This window comes from Heliangelus exortis, chromosome 3 (assembly GCF_036169615.1).
Source record: "Heliangelus exortis chromosome 3, bHelExo1.hap1, whole genome shotgun sequence".
Lineage (NCBI taxonomy): Eukaryota > Metazoa > Chordata > Aves > Apodiformes > Trochilidae > Heliangelus > Heliangelus exortis.
Window position 1 is genome coordinate 68,561,574 of NC_092424.1, and position 20,439 is coordinate 68,582,012.

At 41.0% G+C, this 20,439-nt stretch overlaps 1 protein-coding gene across 6 annotated transcripts in view; it reads left to right on the plus strand.

Moving 5' to 3' along the window:
• Positions 1-20,439, plus strand: part of FYN (FYN proto-oncogene, Src family tyrosine kinase) — a 137,512-nt gene that overhangs the window by 41,721 nt on the left and 75,352 nt on the right. For all 6 annotated transcript variants that reach the window (XM_071741155.1, XM_071741157.1, XM_071741154.1 and 3 more), the window contains exon 2: positions 17,399-17,469. The gene's annotated coding sequence lies outside the window, so the exon portion shown is untranslated. The remainder of the gene's footprint in view (positions 1-17,398; positions 17,470-20,439) is intronic.

Genomic DNA, 20,439 nt, shown 5'->3' on the forward strand with positions numbered 1-20,439 from the left:
CAGTGGTAATGGGTGAAGGGTATTCCCCAGCTGGTCAAGGACCTTCCACATGAGACCCTGAGAGCAGCATCCATGGCAGAGACACAGTCTAAATCTGGAGAAGCACTCATGTTTACTTTTCTAGTATATGCTGAGGTTTGCTTTTGTTCAGGGTTTTGGATTCATACTCTTTCAAGATTTTGCTTTGTCTTGGCACTCAGACCACTATGGTAGCATTAAGGTGAAATGAAAGATTGCAGTTCTTGGCTGAGGTCATAAAACAAAGAGATTGAACAGTTTGCGTGTTCCTTTTACCTTTCCAAAGGCCCACACTATGTTTTCACAAGGGTGTTGTCTGTTATGTTGTGTTATGTTATGTTATGTTATGTTATGTTATGTTATGTTATAAGACAATAGTTGGGATTTTCTGAATCAGAATAGCTTCTGTAGAGGATTCTGCTACCCTCCCAAAGAGGAACCTCTTCCATTTTACTGACAGTAGGAAGAATCTGTATGTGCTTTGTGTTTTTTCCCTGCCTTTGTCTCTGCTCCTATGGAAATGGATGGGAATTTTCCCACTGATGTTGGCAGGAAGGATGATCAGACAAACACAAAACTTCCTCACTGGGAGTCCTTAGTGGTGGTGGTCATTTTACTGTAAAGCATCTAGCTTTGCCCCTGTGAAGATCCTACTTTGTGAAATCCCTGGCAAAGAGAATGGTCACTTCTGGATGCAGAAAAAGCACTTTTCTCCTCCATGGCAGAACCTTTGAAATTGCAGACTCAAAGATTATCATTAGAAACTCTAAAGGACAGAGGCTCTAAAAACCTGTAAAAAGGAAAAACCATCTAGCTGTTGCCTGTTTGCATCATGTGAACAATTGATGGCATAAAGTGGGATTAGCAAAAGCAAAAAATGTCAGGAGCACCAAGGGTTTGGCTGAAAACGGGCAAACTACTCTGACTTTCCAGAGGTTTAGTACCTGTGATTTAATTTAACTTGTTCAACTCACCCAAGACTAAAATATAGACTTACAGCCTTTTAATGCAATGTGTAAGACCAGCTTTCAGTCGTTTGAGTTTTTTTGGTTTTTTGATTGTTTGTTTTTTAAATATAAAAGCTCTGTTGTTTGAGGTTTTTTTGTTTTTTTAAATGTAAAAGCTCTCTCTCTCTTTTTTTTTTTTTTTTTTTTCCCCTAGCTAGTATTCATTTAATGCCAGTTTATTTTGTGACTATGGATGTGTTTATAAAAATTCTGTGTGTGCTACAGGAAACAAATACAACTTGTCAAAGTTCATCTGTGAAGGCACTTTATTGTGGCTCACTGAATGTAAAGGGCTGGTAGATAAGCTCAGTCATTCAGAGTCTAAAGAGGCTAATATTTCAGTTTGCCCAGAAACCTCACTCTTTTATGTCAAGCTTCAAGAAAGGTTATTTGTTGTGTTTTGTATATACAAGTAAGTACGGGAGACCCGATAGGACTATCTGTGCAAGATGTGTCAGCTGTAGCATTGCTGTATTCATCTTCAGTGCCAAGCAATTCCAATTACTCTTTGGTCAAACAAACTTTTTATTCATTGAGGTGCAGTTGTTTGCTAGAGCAATTTGCAACCACGTGGCAGAGGGGGCACAATTAATGCATTGTAAAAATATTTTTTTTTCATGGCGTATGCTATGGAGATGTAAGGGAGCCCTGCTGGCAGTGATCTGAGGAGAGGTGCAGGGCCAGGGTGACGTTTTGCCAGATTGTATCAGAGCCCTTTAAATTCTCCATCCTGCAGGAAGGAAAAAGTGGGCACGAGGGAGCCCGTGGGACCTGTATTTTGGTTCAGCAGCGTCTGTTAACACTGTCAGACTGCCTCTCCCCAAACTGTTAAGGCTGATAAACTGCCAGTGATTATCATTTAGAAAATTAGCAGCTGCCAAGGCCATCACACACATAACATGTGTTGGTTGGACTGGTTTGAAATTACTTTGCTTACAAGAGGGGAAAAAAAAAAAAATAGAAAATTCCTGAGCCTGCATCTGCTCCAAGAATAGCACCAAGTTGTGACACATGACAGTTGGCGCTGGCAGTGTTATTTTTGTTGTTTGGAGTAGGCTTGGGGGGGGCTTTCTTGGAGTGCATCACTGCTCTTTATCTTTTGGATAACAGGGCTACTGAAACCTGAATACTCGCAGCAAGTCTTAATAACTGCAGCTGGTGGGAGCTCCCTTTCCTTCCTTGGCTGTGACACTGGACTGAGGGAGAATTAAAAATGCCACTTGCCAGAAGGAAAACTTTGTTATTTGCACACCACCATTCCTTCATCTCCTCCTGAGCCTCACAAACAACCCATACGTAGAAACCATGGCTAGGGGCAGAGCAAATTCCTGAAGGAATCCAAATACAGCCATGACCAGTAGCTAGGGATGATATGGACACAACTGCATTACACAGACAGCCAGTGCTGTGGAGGAAGATGGGGTGGTGAGAGGGCCTTGTAGAAGCTTGTGTGCTTTTCATAGAGATGTTTGTCATTCAGTCACCAATGTGTAAATTGGTGCAAAACCTCTGAGCCAGTGATCTCTGAGTCTGAAGCACTCCAAGTTTGAGTAGTCAGACTCCCCAAGAAAATACCACTTAAAATTTAGCTTACACTTAACTGTGTGTGCCTTTGTATTGAGAGCAAGAGTGTAAAAACTTTGGATGCTTTCTGCTTTTCTCTCTGGGCTGTGGTTCAGGATAACTCTTCTGGGGCAACATGGTCAGTCTCCAGAGTTCCTGCTCATACTCTCTCTTCTGCATGTCTCATACACCTCTGTTTAAGAATTTAAACCAAAACATTTTGGAGTTGTGAGTTTTAATCCCCAGTCTCTCCAGGACCCCAACAGGCACATAATTTGAACTGAGGTAGTGAAGAATTGCAGCAGAACAACCTTGTGCACCTGCCTAAGAAGAGAGAGAAGTGCACCTCACTAAGAAGTGAGTTCCAATTTTTATTGGAACTGCACCTTTACATTAAGTGATCTTATATATCAGCTTAATATAATTCTTTCTGGAATATGGAAGGAGAAATAGCTCTTTTCAAATATGATTTCCAGAATTGTGAAGTGAGATTCTTATGACTTGGAAAGTACCAGATATGTCATGACAAGAAAAGGAAAGCGTAGTGCATTTAATTATTTCATCCATGTGAACACTTTACTGTGTCTGTTAATCTTAAATTATAAGCAAACCTACCCTGCTGTAATCTAATTTTCATTATAGACACCAAATGCTATTATGCTGAGCAACAAATTGTCTTAAGATAATTCTATCTTTAGCAAATAAACTTCTAATCAACAGTTTTATAGTTTAATAAAGTCTCATGTATACCCTATAGCTTTTAGAGCTTTATTTTCAGTTCAGGATCCCATTAGTCTAATTTAGGTTTACTGGTATGATTATTAGATTTAAGATACACTTTTTTTCCAAACAACAGAGATGTCAATGTGAGATACTGGATTGAAGCAGTGTGAGGGAACCAGTTATGAGGGATTTTATTGTAAAGCTGTTGAGGGACAAGATTTAGGGTCAAGGGTAATGCAGTGAGAACCTGTGTTTTGTCTAGATTTTGGAAGGGGCACAGGAAAGTGAGACCAATATTTAGAGACCAAACTGGAAAAAGTGACATTATTTTAGTCTGAAGTTTTGCCAAAATGTAAAAACTCCTTGTAGACCAAAAGTCTTTTTTTCTTTCTTTTTTTTTTTCCCCACTAGTCAGGTTGAAACTGTAATCTCCTGAGTAGTGTGGTAGTTTTTTTGCCAAGTAGTTCTCGTTTTGAGATTCAAAACCCAGCAGCAGATATGGATGTAGAGGATTAATTGCATCTTATTTGTAAAAATACTTAAGCCAAAGAAGAGAGAGAGCGAAGTGGAAATCTTTCTTATGTGTTTTCTCTGTTTGCACGTGTGTTTTAGCTTCCCATTTATTTGTCTATCTACCTTTTTTGTAGGAAGAGTGAACTTGCTCAGTTTTGCTATTTTGCAAATTGGCTTTTTGTTTCACTTAGAAAAGTCATGTGCCTGACATTAGCTCAGCTTCTTGTCTGAGCAAATCTACAGAAATAATTTATTAGGCTTGGATATTAAGTGGACCACAGATCTGGGCAATTTGTAACAAGCAGGTGAGATTTTGTGTGATGATTATGCAAAGATGATGAGGTGTGCATACAGGGGGGTGGGTTTGTAGCTATCTGGCTGTGAGTGATGAGGATTAAAGTCAGTATACTTGTATTTTGGAGACCATACAAGATGTGAGGATACATGAACACGCTCTGGTTTGAGATCCTCTAAAGGTCTGGGTGGGGAGAGAGGGGTATCTTGATTTCCTGGTTTATCCTTGTGCTGTTTCAAGGAGCTATAATCTTCCTTAGGTATGCTCATTTCAGTGTGGTTTTAGAGCCTGTAATTAAGCATGTGACTCTTGAGGAGCCTTGGAAAGAGCAGACAGGCACAGCTCAGAGCTGCAAGCAGTGGGGCTGTGGCACTGGGAGCTCCCTCAGGGTAGTGGTCCTGAGAAGGGGCTGGGGGAGATCTGCACAGGATCTCCAATTGTGAGAGACATTTTGTGCTATCTGAACAGGGAGACCTTATCTCCAGTATAACAGGGGGTGGTCAGGGAGCAGCTTTCCTGTCCCCATGCCCCCATTCACCCACGCTTTTAGAGTAAAGAGAGGATTTCTCCACTTAGAAAGCTGCGTTTCACGAGGACAGGAACCAAGAGGCAGTTCATTTCTATGGAGAGGAGCTATAAATAGCTTTCTCTGTTAACATAAATTCTTTCACTCAGGGAATCCTACAAGCAGGGTTTTGTTCCAAGCCAACAAAATGCTTTCTATGCCCTTGTCACTTTGTACGTGCTTGTTCGGATGCTGTTACTTCACCTCCCCAAAATGAGAAGCAAACCTGACAATTGCAGGGGGACACTGCTCTGCTGATGGACTGAGGGAGTCAGCCTTTGTAAGCAAACCTGTCACAGCTTTAATTTTTTTACATCATTGATAACAAAAGCACCATTGGGTATATTTTAAGGCAAGTAGGGCAGAAGTTGCTGAAGACTGCACTCACTGGTGTTTAAACGTTCAGCTATGTGTTCTGCAATGTGTTCTGCAGCCTTGCTCTGTAGTAATACTTACAGTCAGTCTGGGTCAGAAGCTGTAGTTATTGCAAGCCTTGAAAGCTTTGTGGAGCTTTTAACATGCTTGTAATTGCTCCGTTGTGAATCCTAGAGTGAGAAAGAGCTTACCCAGGAGGAGGAAGTCTTCTGTTACCACTAGAGCAGTGGAAACTACGGACATAAATGGTCCCAGCTGTATGATAAACATCTGTCATTCTGCAGAGCTGTGGCATTTTATCTTCTTCATACACGGTCCTGGTACAGGAACTTCTCTCTGCGTGAGAAGATTTTTTGTTTCTGTTTAAACCCATTTCTTTATCTGACTATCTGATGCTCAGTCTGTATCCCTTCCCCCTTTTGCATGAAATGGCAGCCAGTGAGCTGTTGAAATTTTAACAGAGCTGAAAGATGTGACCCAGAGGTGTCTGTCTGAAAAAAGGAAGTGATTTGGAGTTCAGGCAGTTGATAAAATACATTATGATTATGAGGAAGCATGCTCTCTCTTACTTTCTGTCCTTTTTTAAAATGTATCTGCCTGTTTGTGGAGGCTGTGCTGTTTTCAGTCCCACACACACAAGTATGACAAGGTCAAATATAATTCCTTTTCTTAATACCCTTTTGGTGTGTTGGTGGGAGTAAGCAGTTGATGGGCACGGATGAAATGTGGGGAGAGCAAGCAGACCAAAAAAATTTGTTGTTGTCCATGGTGAACACTCCAGCACATGGGGAGAGGGTCATGTGGATGTGACAGGCAGTGTTTCTGCATAGGTGTTCCAGCAGCAGTGACAGTGGCTTTGTAGAACTGTCATAGTCCCAAATTCCTTTGACACTTTGCCATTAGATGTGTAAGAATCTGTGTAAGAAATGAACTTGACGTTTTTGGCATGTATAGTTGGGTTTTAAAATGTGACTTGATATCATGGTTCCCTTATCTGTTGCAGATGATGTTTGCTATTGAAATCTTCACAACTGGCCCTTGCAGTGACTCCCAGATTGTGTAAATGGTTTATAGGAGGGAAAATTAGTTAGCTTGTTTGCATACTCAGCAGAAAAAAAGAAAAAAAACCATCCTGGCTCTTGGATGGTGTGCATTCTTCTTTTTTAATATTTTTCCATGGAATGGCTACAGATGTGTACTTCCAGGGATTATACCATCAGCCCGTACCATTCATACATTTTGCAGAGTTCATAACTGAATGCATTCGGGGCTGCAAGTGGCACATGTGCTTCTCTGAATACTCCTTCTCAGATGTCTCCTGCTTCTGGTAACCCACATTCTGCAGCTGGAGGCTGCGCTCCGGGCGCCGCATGAATGGTGCGGGTTGTGTTCCAGCCAGGCGGAGTGAACTTGATTCTAGGTCAAAATCAAATGTGACATTTCCTTAATGTGTGAGTACAAACTAGTTACAGCACTAAAAAGCAGAGCCTGTGAGTGCTTTCTGTGTGTTATTTCTCAGTGATTTACGGTCTGTTTTACTGGGGAGGTTGAATGTGTTTCTTGTAAAAAAAAAAAAAACCAAACTAATTACACCTGCAAAGCTGTGAGTAGGGAAAAAAATAAACCAGTGCTACCTCATCACTTAGGGGTACAAAAGACTTACCCTTACCTTACAGAAAATCCAATTTTCTGGTTCTGGGGTGAGGGTATCCAGTTTACAGGCAGCGGCTTAGGTAAGGCCTGCCAGCACAGCTCCCCAAATCTGCATCCTGCTTCTCCCTGCTCCACTCTTCTTCCCCAAGGTCCTTGCAGGCACAGTGAGAGCAGGCAGTGACCCAGATGCGCTGCTCTAAAAGTGCCATTTGTTTCCAGCACTCAGCGTGCTGGCAGATTTGACACATGGCTACACACGCATCCATCTCTGGACCAAAATACACATCCCCAGTATGGTGAAGGGATCAGCTAAGTGACTGCTGACAGGGCCAGTAGCTGCCTGCACTTCCTGTGTGTGTGTGGGTTGCCTGCCCGCCAAACATGGAAGGATTTGTTGAGTTGAAGGGTGCAGGAGCTGGCTACAACAATAATTTTTTTACTATTTTTTTTAGATTGCTTAAACTTTCCAAGGGGTTAACAGGCAAGCATTTTGCTACTGTGTGCTTTGTTACCTGTCATTCTATGATAAATGAATAAGGAGAAAGAGTTTTTTCTATTTCTGTTTTTGTCAGAGAGTGCAGGGCTGTGTTCTTCCTTTTCTGTTCTTTTAATTACAGATTCCTGTAATTAAATTAAATTAATTCCTGTATTTCAGATTCCTTTGCCTACAAACACAATGAGTAGATATACATACTTAGATATGTATTTATATACAAATAAGTATATAAATCATGAAAGAATCATAGATATGTAGATATAAGTAATATATGATTCTTAGGACTTGAACATAAAACTTGTACTCTCCAAGCTATAACCTCATTTAGTCTTGCTTCACTTCTTGGTGGATACCAAGGCATGATGTCTCATTCAACATGGTTAAAAAGATACCAAATACTTTCCTCCCTCCACCCACAGCTCTACCCTTTATCTCCTGCCTCTGTTGCCATGGACACCACCAGTGTCCTTCAGGCAGGCCAAAACTTAACCATCTCCCAGTTGCCTCTGTCTTTACTCCCAGATCAGCAAATTCTTCCTGTGTAATGTCTCTTAAGAATGGTGCTGTTCTATCCAGACCACACAACTGAAATTCCCATCTAAGCACTCATTTGATGTCTTGAATGACTGCAACGTCCTTTTCTCTGGTCTCTTCAGATTGTAATTCCATCTCTCCAGAATGTCTTTGCAAAAGGAATTTGTCCAGCTTCCTCCTTTTTAACAGTGTAACCTCCCCTATGCATTCCTTCACTGGTTTCTTCATTATTAATCACAAGGTGCTCATCTTCATCATTAAAGCCCCTTGCTCCCTCTCTACTTCCCATCTGTCTACCAGCTCTTAGAGAGTGTTTTTCTCCTCCCAGCCACCCGTGGTGCCTGTCTATCCATCACAAACAAGTTGCTTTCTACCAAGTAGTTATATGTTTTCTGCTGACCTAACCCACTCCATTAATGTTGGCAGGACTGCTTTCTGGTTGTCCTTTATGTCTCCCCTTTAAAATACCCCTTTTTTTTCTGGGATGAAGGCAACAGAGAGTCCCTGCTTGAGCCACCTCTTGCTTTCAGAGTGCAGCACTGGTACAAATAGTAAGCACTTATTGGAGGAATTTTAGACTTCACTGTGATGAAGGCCTTAACCAGCACCTCCTGTCAATGTATGTTTTAATAACAGGCTCAACCTCAACAAGCGTGGTAATAGTAGCATTGTAACCATGGCAATGGAAGGAAGGCAGGGTCTACAGGCAGGGATCTCTTAGTAGACCAACTTGTGTGGCTGAGGGCTGGACCAGGGAGATTTTGGGTTGAGGTTTCAGGCTCAGGAAGGGACTCTGTGTCCTAGAGCATATCTGTTTTTCCCCAGCTGGGTTGGGTGGTCTAATGAAAATAACATAATTTTACTTGATCCTGCCTGGTGTTGGGAGGCAGCCTAGATGGTCATTCAAGGTCCCTTTTAATTCAGTGGCTCAGTTTGAACAGAGAGAGCTGACTTCTTCTTTTCTTTGTGCTGTGCATTCAAGAATATGCTAATCTTCTGCTGATACCAACAGAAGGTCTCTGAATATCAAGAAACCAGAATATCCTCATTAAAGATCTGCTCGGAGGATGTGGGAGTAATATATTGCTCTTTGAGCGTAGGCTGACTTTATGCAGCAATAAAACACGAATATTAAACAGGAAGCCAATGACACTTCTGAAGCACGCCTGAGACAGTAATCCAGATGCTCTTTGGGGGATATAGTATAGCCCTTAAGCTTTACGTTTATGCTACTCTTTTTTTCTTTTTTCTTTTTTCTTTTTTTTTTTAATACCGCATCTGCGTAGTTAAGGGTGGGGAGGGGGGGGCACAGCAAGAGAAAAAAAAAGATTTTTAGCCTAGTTTCCTGAGGAAGTGGGAGTTAGACTGCTAACTCAGTGTGTCTGTGCACCAGTCCTCCTCATCCTAACTTTGCAGGTGGTCTCCAACCAGGGAGGGGGGGCTCAGGGTGCAGCTCAGGGTCTTCCCAGTCCTTTCTCCAATGTTTAACTGCTACAAGACACTGGGCAGCAGGGGCAGGGTGCCATGGGCACCCCCTGGAGCAGTTGATTGGCAGCTGCAGCAAGGCTTGCCCAGAAAATGTGGCTGGGTACCAGGCTCCCAGAGGGGTGAGGGAGTCAGGAGTGCTGGGATGCAGCCCAGTAGGGACTCGCTTTGTAAATTTAGCATCACGAGCCCAAACAAGCTGGAAATCCAGTTTTATTTGTTCCACTGCTCAGGCATTTGCTTAATCTTGAAAAATAAAAAAAAAAAAAAAGTAGGAGGGAGTTATACTGGATAATAGAGACATTTAAAATCCATATAATATTTCAGCAAAATAAGTGCTTTTGTGTGGCTTTTGTATTGCAAAGAGGTTTATATTAATGTAGCACAATCCTGGAATTACATGAACCTTGTGTTTTTTCTGGTTCACACTGGCACACTTGCTTTCTAAGAGAGACCTGATAGATTTAAGGGCAGAGTGAAAGAAAAAATGCTTGATCCTATGCTTGAGGCTGAAGCATTATGTCACTGCTCAAGCTTTTCATTTGTACTTCTAGTGTGCTGTCCAGAGACTTTAGTTTCCTGTTTTTCATTATGGGAGAGTCTGTTTTGGAAGCCACTGAAAAGCAGGGTTTGAGGTTTTGTTGTGTTGTTGCTTGGGGTTTTTTTTAAATTAAACTATCAAAATATGGTGTCTTCTTTGGTTTGTTCTCTTTGTTCTTTCCTCTATTCAGGATATAGAACTGAGCAACATGAAATCTGATCATTGAAATAATTAAATAAATAATCAGTGAAGTAGAACAGCCCTCTTTTTTTTTTTTTTTTTTTTTTTCCACTTTTCCCCACCCTCAGCCCATTGATGACTTTCCCTGGGTTTTGCAGTGATGCTTCTCAGATGTAAAACCCTTATGCTGCTTTGTGTTGCATGACAACCAAGGACCTTATTTATTTGCTTTACACAACGGGTCTCACTACAAAAAAAAAGCCAAAAAAACAAAACACACAAACAAACAAAAAAAACCCAAAAAACAAAACAAAACAAAACAACAAACCAGAATATCACTTTTCTGTTTGTCCATTTCCCGTCGTCTTGATAATTTTGAAACTTCCAGAAAGAGAGAAAAACAGATTAGGAAAAAATGCTCTCTAGAGCAATTCTTTAAAGAGCACCAAACGTTGCAGATTGGTCCTAAAGGCTACACTTCCTTTCTGGGGAGGCAGGGAGGTGGGAAGAGAGGATGTTTTCTCCTTAGCTTTCCTCTAATCATCCGATTTGGGATTTGATAAGCTCCCCAAGTCTGAAACTGCTGCCTCCTCCTGTCTTCCCTCTTCCTGCCTCTTAGAAGATTAAAGTGAACGTGACAAAAAGGAAAGAGTTTATTTTCAGCTTGTTGTAGTTAATAATTAGTTTACAGTGCAGCATTTTCATTGTTTGTGTTTTAATCCTGTTGCTATATTCTTTTCTTACACTGTTTACTTTTCCCTTCACAGTCTTTCTTTGATGCAGAAGTAGGCTGACAAATAGCTCACTCTTGTAAAATTTCAGCCTTTTTTCAACCTTTTTGTATTTCACTGTGGGAAATGTGACCACTTGTAGGTGGTGTAGCTTCTGCAAAGATGTTCTGCCTTTCCCTCCCATCCGTCCTAGCTCACAGGACATGATTGCAGACCTTGCCATGAATCTGCCTCACTCTCAGACAATTTTTGAATCACAGTAGTTACAAAATATGTACAAAATATGGAGAGGTTAATGCATTAAAATATTACATGAACAATTATAAATGTATTATTCAGCATACTCAAAACTAGCTAAGTCTGTTACTTGTCTGGATTACAGTGTCTTAGTAATACACTTTTCACCCTGATTTTGCCCTAAGAATATAGGGTATATGTTGAATTCTTTAAAGGTGTAAAGCCTGGAGTAAATTGGTCATGACTTGAGACAGTTTCTCTCCATGTGTGTATTTTTTATGGTTTCTTGCACAATGGGAATGGCAATGACATTGTGGGTACTATAGTGTCACAACATTAGCATATATATTTGGTACCTAGATGTATTAATTTCCATTGTATGGCATGGATAAAAAACATCCTTAATTAAAATCCTGGACACTGATTAAAGCACAAAAACATTTATTGCATAAGTAAGATTCTCTCAAGGGGGAGGGGCAAAATTGTTAATTAAAAAGTTGTTTATAAAAACAACTTTTGTATATAAAACCCTATATTTACATTGCAATGTATTTTCAGTTCTGAGTGGCCTTTACTGCTTCTGCAGTGGGTTTATAAATATTCTGTTTAGCCACTTTCTGCTGAAGGTACTTTAGGGTCAGTCCTGTATCTTCAGAAGAACATTTTCTGCTTTGAGACAAACTGCAAAATCAATTATTAAAACAGAAGCTTCTAAAATTGTACATTATGGTTGGTTTTTTTTTTTCCTTGCTGTCTCTTTTAACTTTCATAACAATGTCAGTGCTTATTTCTAGCCATAGAAGCAGTTCACTGATGCCACTGGGATATTAGGCAGGTAAGGAGGTGCAGAAGAGGGAGTGCTGGCTCCAGCCATTGTGTCCCTGCCTTGCTGGCTGCCCAGGACCTCCCTCAGCCCCAGGGGTGTCCAACAGCATTCCCAGGAGCCAGCTCAGAAGGTTGGAGAGTGCAAGGTACTTTTAGGACTATCGACTCCATTAATTTATTTTCAAATAATTTGTTTGGGACATAGTACTTCTTGTTTTTCTGCGAAGAGAAATGTGAACACTCTTTCCACAATTAATGAAGTCATTTCTCTACTGTTTAGAGAACTAAAGTATGTTGCTGCAATCACATGCTTCTCATACATGAATAACATTCTCAGTCTGAGTGCATGCTTGGTATTGAGCTCTCTAATAGCTTCCCCTATTGATTGCTCAGCCCTTGTGATGTTTGACAGCCACTCAGCACAGGGGCAGGTGGTTCCAGCACTGGCTTTGGGGTTACAAAGAGATACGTGCTTGCTCCTCTCCCAGCTGGTGTGGATGGCAAGGGATGCCACAAGCTGTGGCATCTTTTCAGGGTGATTTCAAAAGGCAGGAATTAGGAATGAGCTGCGAGTGCCATTGCATTTGCCTTTCTGCTGGTACCCTCACAGTGCTGTGCTCACCAACTTCTAGCTGTCACACCATGTATTTCATAATGCTTTGGCATCTTCTGATTTTGTTGCACCCACTTCTGCTTCCTCTCTCTACACATCCATAGCTCTGCCTGTACTGGCACACTCCATGCTGGACTGTTTGGTTAGATGTTGCCTTGATGTTTTCAGATTCCAGCTCCTCTCATCTCTCTGCTGTGTTACAGCACAAGTTGATGCCTGGAAAAGCAGCAGTGAATGTTAGGAAGATTTAGTCTGGTTTATCCTGCTTGAAAGCCAAGGGAGGAAAGAGGTACTAATATCTCCAATACTGAGCTGGCAATATCATGGGGCTTAAGCTGCCTGTGGGAGCAAAGCATCCCAGGGAGGAGAGCAAGCAACGTGCTTTGGCAGGGCTGGAAGCCACAGGACACCCAGGGCATGGAGACCAGCTGACAGCAGCACATCTGCTAAAGACAAGTCAATAGATCCAATGTGTGAGAACATTAAAGTGGCACAGAAAAGAAGCAGTTCAGTTTATGATCTTTAACACACAGTGTTTTGTTGTTTTTGCTCTCATAGCTCCATTTATAAAAGTAGATAAAGTTCAAGCAAAGCCTCTGTATTTTCCTGATATTTTTCTCCTGTGTTTCCTGTTTCTTGTTGCCACTTGTCTGGACTTGTTGCTACTGCAACACTGACTTTGCATCTGAGTTCCTTCTGCTCCAAACAGAAAGGGCAGCAGTTTTAAAGATGTGATTTTAGACAGCCACAAATTTGGTGGTACAAATTTTTTTATTTTTTAAATACTAATCTCCTTTGTACCTCTAGTTATTTTTAATTACATCCTGCAATGACCTGAAGCCATCAAGTAATTGTTTTTGAGCTTCACATGAAAAAATAGAAGAGCGATTGTCCTGTAGCCAGTTTGATCTCTCAAATGTTGACACTATTGCATAGCAGGAGGAACAGCCAGCACAGAACCATAGAATGGTTTGGGTTGGAAGGGACTTTAAAGATCATCCAATTCCAACCCCTCTGCAAGGGCTGGGACACCTCCCACTAGACCAGGCTGCTCCAAGCCCCATCCAGCCTGGCCTTGAACACTTCCAGGGAGGGGGCAGCCACAACTTCCCTGGGCAGCTTGTGCCCTCATAGTAAAGAATTTCTTCCTGATGTCTAACCTAAATCTCCCTTCTTTTAGTGTAAGCATGGTAGTGTTTAGTCTTTTGGGGTTTTTTTCACTTTGCAGGGTGTTGTCTATCCTCATTGTAAGAGTTGTTTTCTGTGGGAGCTCCCTCTTTCTGTCACTGTTGATGATCAGGCTTTGTCTTATCGTACGCCTGCTCTCTGGGACCCTCACTTAACAAGGGGCAGTTTCAGGATAACAGGGATGCTTCTGTCTCTAAGAGCAAGACTATAAGCTTCCCTTAAACTGTAAACATTTCATTGTTGGAAAGCTTTCAGATGTTCAGAGGATAAAGGGTCTTTATATGTAATCTAGCATTGCACAGTGAAAGATTGTTTTTAAGCTAAAATGAGCAGTTCCTTTATAAACTGGCCATATAGACTCAGCATGCAGGAGATTGTTTTTCTTCTTGTGTTCAACGTTGCTTTTAGAAGTTCTCTTTAAATTATTTTTATTATTATGTTTTACTATTTTTTTTTCTTATTAGGATTAGAAATCTTAAGGTAGGACACTGGACAGAAAATACTGCGCCCTAGGCAACTAAACATTCACACTTCTGTATATTTGTTCAAACACCAGAGTCAGCAGCTTCTCAGGCAGCAGCAGAGTCCTCAAGCTCTCTACAAAGAGAATAATTTTGGACTAATCCATGGGTCAAAAATCTTTGTAATAGGCTGTGTTGTAAAACAAGCACAAATTCCATTAGAACCTAAGGAAAAGGAAGGCTATTGCTCAGTTAACTAACCAACACTGGGAGGGTTGGGCTTTTTGTTGTTTGGGTTTGGTTTTCTTTTGGTTAAAAAATGCAGTCTGTTGAAGCTGGTGCTGTTTACAAGAAAATGATGATTCCAGTAGGTAAAAAGTGTTTTGTTCTTTGAATTTTCAAATAAAGTCTTTTTGAGCTTCAGAGCAACTTTTCATGTCTGGTGGTATGCAAAGTATTTTACCATGTCTTACCATTTAGGAGGAGATGCTTGGACAGCTTTCATTTGGATGCCCCATCTGTGTTGGCTGTGATCCATGTGTCACAGTTTGGAGTGACCCTGTTTTGGCCTGGAGTGGGTGGGAAGTTGCAACTACTTACAGGAAGCCAACGTTGCTTACATCTAGTACTGCTCAGCTGATCATAACCTAAACCATCTCATTCTGAATTCAGTTTTAGATGGCAAGCAGAAGGGGAGTCCTATGTGATTTTTTTCAGAAAAGGTGTTCACTCTCAAAACTTTTCCTTTACCTGTAACTTCTCCTCTTCCCTCCTCACTTTTCCCCTGACCAGAGTAACAAATAAACTTTTACTGTGTGCCATTCAGTTGGTGCCAGCAGCCTGCTGGATATTAAGGTTTATCTTTATACACTTATAGCCATAATAGAAGCAAATCAAAACCTTTTATGGTAAATGCCTTCTGTTAAAAGAACTATATGTGAAAATAGACGTATCTGAAGGAAGTACACCTTTCCAGGTTTTCATATTTCCCAAGCACAGAAAACTGGCAAGGCATTAGTAATTCTGGTCAAACACACTTTTTGTCACCTCTTCAATGTATTATACTTACTGCAAAAGAAGCCAAAATTAGTGTGCCTCAAAGCCTGAATTAATTTATTCTGCATTTCCTATTCTGTGTTCTCCAAAGTCAGCAAGGCTTTTCTGAAAAGTGCTGGTCAGAATTTTGAGATGAGTAACATTGTCCAGAGCCCTCGAGAAAAAGGAATATTCCTCCTCTGTGTTTAGGTAGAATGAAAATCATTAAAGCTAAAGCCAAGTTCTCTACAGACATCAGACTGAATAAAAAGAAAGGGTGAATAATCTTTAGTTTTCTCTGCCAGCCACGTCCAGCCCTCACCTCCCATTATGCAGCAAAAAAAATGTTCCCTTCCCCTCTCCATCCCCGCCCAGCTCTACCCCCAAATACTTCATCTCCTCTGTAGTCAGAGAGGGTGGGAGGAAGCACTGCTGGGGATGCATCCAGAAGTTCCGCACCAGTGCCAGGGAAGGGCTCAACCCCTTTTGGCAGCAGAGCTGGGGTCTGTCTTACAAGTACTCATGGGATCAGCAGCATGGAGTACAGAGTTTCCCTTATTTGTCACTTCTCTGGGGAAATTATTAAATCAGTCTTTGTGTAGAAGAAAATAATGAGCTAATCTGGAGTCGAGGTGCTATTCGATGGTTTTGGACCCGGCTCATCTCTTAAGCTCCTAACTTTTCTGCATGCAGATGTTATCCTATTAGTTCAGAGGCAGAAGCAGAGTTTCTAGATTTGATTTTTTTCTTTCCAGGCCAAATGCCTGGAAGCTAGGGAGGGAAATGGATGGTACTGGAATAATAACCACCCTCCCCAAGTTTGAGCAAAGCAGCTAAAACCGATTCTTTTTTCAGTGTTTTCACAAAGGCTGCCAAGCTGTACAAAAGGTGTTGGGGGAGGAAGGGGTGTTGGGTTTTTTTCTTTATTGCTTGATATGCCCAGGTTTTTTTTCTCAAACACTAAACAAAGAAAGCAAGCAGAGAAGAAGGCACTTTGGTTTGTAGTTTTGTGATCAAAACAGTCTGCTCCTAAAATCTTTCACAGCAGCATCTTCTGATTTCTAATGATTCTTTTTCTTTCCATCTCTCCGTGCCCTGAACTCTTCACCAAAAATGAAGTCTCAGCCTTATGAGATCAGAGGTCTGCTTACTAATTGGGATTTAGACCAGAGTAATCCCTTTGCCATGTTTCAGGAAGGTTTATTTGGTCATTTCTTCTTAGACATTTTCTTTTCGTACCTACTTTTCATGTAATGATTACCAGTAAAAGGAATTTGACCTAAGAGGTCATTCCCCCTTCCTTTCCTGCAGATGCCTACAGCATCCTCCAGGAGAGGTGCCAGTGCAAAGATCTGCTGCTTCTGCAGCTGAGGCAGCTTTCCACTATCAATAATGCAGGCTCCAAGTCATCTGTGTATAGCTGTAAAATTACTCATCCAGCTGTAATTTCACAGATTACTCTCTTGTGGAAAATTCAGTCATGTACTTCGGGGAGGGGAGGGAAACTGGAATTCAGTCTGTCTTCACTAGTGTGAGCACCTGGGCACTGAAATGTGTGTCCTCCGTTCACTGTACAGTTACCACTCCTAAAGCTGACCACCAGCAGAATCATAGTTCCTCCATCTTCTAGGATTTTGCAACCTAAACATTTTAACATCATTGCTAATCTGTGCTCCATGAGCTGTTCTTTCGAAGATTTTGCCTCAAGGAAAAATAAGGAGTAGCTGTCATTTGAAATTTACTCAGTGTTGGCCAAATGATGGCATTTGTCACTTCTGCTCTCCATCTTCTGCAAACTGGCCCTAGTGTGTGTCAAACTGCATATTGCATTGACTTAACTTCTTCTCCCTCTTTGTTCCAGAGAACCCCAAGTAATTAATGTAGTTTAAAAATGTAGTGTGGCACAAACCCTTTTTTTTTTCCTTTGTGTGGGTTTCAAACAAAGAGGCTGTTGAGAGCTGTATGTGCATTGTATTTCAGAAACAGTTTGTTAAAGCAAAATCACTAAGAGCTACTGTGTTAACCAATTTTTAGGGCTGATTCTAAAATGATTGGCACACTTGCTGTATGCTGCAGCTTGTTTCATGTTGTTGACCTCATATCCTGTAAGTCTGAATAGCTCTCATGTCAGTGACAGTGATGTGTCTGAGCCATCTGAGGGAGTCCTGCAGTTATTTTAATATTTTGCATAATACTGATAAAATTTAATAATTATTTATGAAGGTTCAAATCCAATTATCTCCTTCCCTGAACACAGGAAAAATGATGGAAACCTGGTAATAAGTGCTAGCAGAGGAAAAACCATAACATAAATTATGTTTTTCAAGTCACTAATTTTTCCTTTCTCTCTTTTTTTACAGAGCATGTTTTCAAGCCATTTTTGAGGAAATGTGGTGAATGTAAACTTGCTGTGTTTGGGGGGGATATTCTGGTAAGTGATACTGTCTTGATCAATTTTGGTTTTCAGTGAGGATTTCAAAAAGATTGGTTTAGCTTTTATCAAGTTTGGGGGATTTTTAGCTGGCAGGAAATGCAGAGACATAGTTGATTATATGTGGGGTTTTTTCCTCTGGTATGGAGATTTGCAGTATAAGAAGCATTGACAGAAAGCAGCATGCTAGGCCTCAGGGCAAGGAATGTAGTTTCATTTGCTCCAGTGGCATCTGCTTTGTTTGTAGCTGTTATGCTCTGCTGAAGAGTGGTTGAGCTAAAACCTAAAGCAGGAGAAACACAAAGGCCTAATTTAAAAACAAGGGGAACAAAAAAGCATGCTAGCATATACAAAATCATCAGCAAAAAATAATACAGAGGAGGCACATACCTCTCAAAGTGGTGAGGGTGTCAGTCACTCTGAAATCTTTCCATTCATTCCCACAATGTCTGACTGGCACACTTGCCACATGGAGCTAGGATTTGCTTATGCCTGAGAGATAAGAAGTTGATTCTCCTGTGTGCTACACCAGTTTACCAATTCCTCCTTTCCATCCCACATGATAAGCTTTGCTGTTTCTGTGGCTGCTCTGTATGCAACCCTTCCAAGAGGCTTCAGCTTCCTATCCAAAGTTCTGGTCCTACAGGCACTATGGGAATACAGCATGGGATGTGTGATGTGTCTGTGCTGCTGAGCTGAGCTGCTGTGAGGAGGAGGCAGAGAAGGTAATTAGTGACATGCCCCAACTGGAGAGAGGTAATCCTGAGAAAACTCTTCCAACCTGCAATAAGGCAGCAGATCTGGAGCAGTTTGTAGGCTCATCTTGCTTTTCTCTCTTGGAGTCTGTCAACGTACATTGGGAAAAAAAGCCAGCAGAAGCTTGTGTCCCTTTTTTCCCTTGGTCAAGCAGAGTATTGGACTCATATTTTTTCTTTCTCCAGCATGTGCAGGTTGCAGATGAAAACTGGTGTGCTCTCCACTGGCAGAAGACTTCAGAGTCAGATAGCCTGCAGGGTAGAAAACTGAAAATCAAAGACTGGCTCTGTGAGAACACTTGTTCTTTTCTGCCATCTTAAAAAAACAGATGTTGTTACATCATACAAAAAGATCTGGATTAGCTAGCAGATGTTTAAAGGGAGATTGTTTAGCCTTCTTCAGAATGTCTTAAAGATAAGAAAAGATAAGATAACCAAGATCAGAATTTCACAGAGTTGCCAAATGCATGCAAAGTCCTGTACAATGGTACCTGGGTAAGCTCTACTGTAGCTCCTTTTAAGTAATTTTCTTTCTGTGGTTTGTCTTTTCTGAAAATTGGGCATGTTGTAAGCTTGCACCTATACCCATATACTGGGAAATACAAACAGCAATTCTTTAACTAGAATTGAGTTGTAGGTCTAAAGATGAGCCACAGACCGGTAGCATGAATTCATTAGTTCATGAGATTTTGTGCTGATTTCTCTTACTGCAGAAGAGGATAGGATCTATATCTAGTTTTCTTTCTGGTGGTAGTAATGATGCTTTGATCCTAGAAGTTGTTCAGTGTCCTTACAGGTTGGTTGGTGTTTCTGTGGGGTGTGACCTGTGGTCCTCACAGGTCAAGGACTAGTAACATCAAGGAAAAAAATGTTTATCAACAGATCTGGCATACAGATTATTATGTTTTGATTTCCCTTCAAAGATACATCATCTGGGTCCAGCAGTATCCATGTGTGGCCTTAATAAAAGAGCATGGTTCAAGAGCAGCAAGAGGAAAGAGACAGAAGCAACATGTTTCTTAGAATCATAGAATAATTTTGGTTAGAAGAAACTTCTAGATGTCATCTTGTCCAAACCCCCAGTTGAAACAGGTTATATTGCCTTGATTTTCAAAATTGAACTGGATGCCAAAGATGGAAATTCTACAGCCTCTCCAGGTATTTGTTCCCATGTCTGACCATCCTCAGAGTGAGAAAGAGCCTCCTTGTTGCTTCTCACTGTTATTGCTCACTGTTGATCAGCGCAGACTTTGCGTCTTCTCTGTCTGTGAGAGAGAAGCCTTGGAGAAGATCCCCAAATTGGAGAAGCTGCTTCTTAAGGCTCCAAGGCAATGTGGTATCACACAGATCCAGTAAACTTGTTGAGGGGCAGGGAAAATCCACAATCTGGTTCACAGAGGTTCTACTTATGCAATGTTTTTCAACCTGTAGTTCATCTTCAGACTTGGAGAGCGTGGCTGCTTGGCTTGGTTGAATCTCAAAACTTGGAACAAGGTTGGTTGACAAACTGATGCTCCTCAAAACTGTTTTCCTGACTTGCTTAGAATATAATAAGCCAGTGAAAAGATACACTTCTCGCTGCTGGATTGTAAACATCCTGGAATTCCATCAAGCCAGTCTGAAGCTGGGTTTGTACCTGCTCCATGATAGGATTTTGCCCTAGAACTTAGTATTCTTTTCCTGGAGCCATTATATTATGAAAATTTTGCTTGTTTTCATATATGTTCCATCCCCTCTTCACACTTCAAATAGTTTGCAAACTCTTATTTTGAGATAGAGTATTCCTTCTCATGTGTAAGTATCTCCAAAATCTCTCTGGTTCCACTATAGTTTTGCTTATGGCATTCCAAATTCCAAGAGAATTTAAAAGTAATTACAAAAAATATAAGGCAAGAAAACACGTTTGCTCAGTCTCTGTCCCTGAGCCACTGAATTCAAGAAGGACTGGACATCAAGAGAACATTTTGAATTTATCTTGACATAGCAGCTGAGCTCAGAGGCTCAGTGGTTATTTATTCATCTTGTATCAAAGTCCTAGAAAAGGTCATGTAGCCTCCAGATCAAAAATTTATAGTGGTTTTAGGAGCTGATTAAAATATACCTGAATGCTGGGAGGAAAATCTTGGCTGAATGTAAAACTCCCTCAGCTGAGATGATGATATCTTTCTGAGCAGTGTGAGAAGAGACCTCTTTTGATGATATTTCTGTAAAGCAG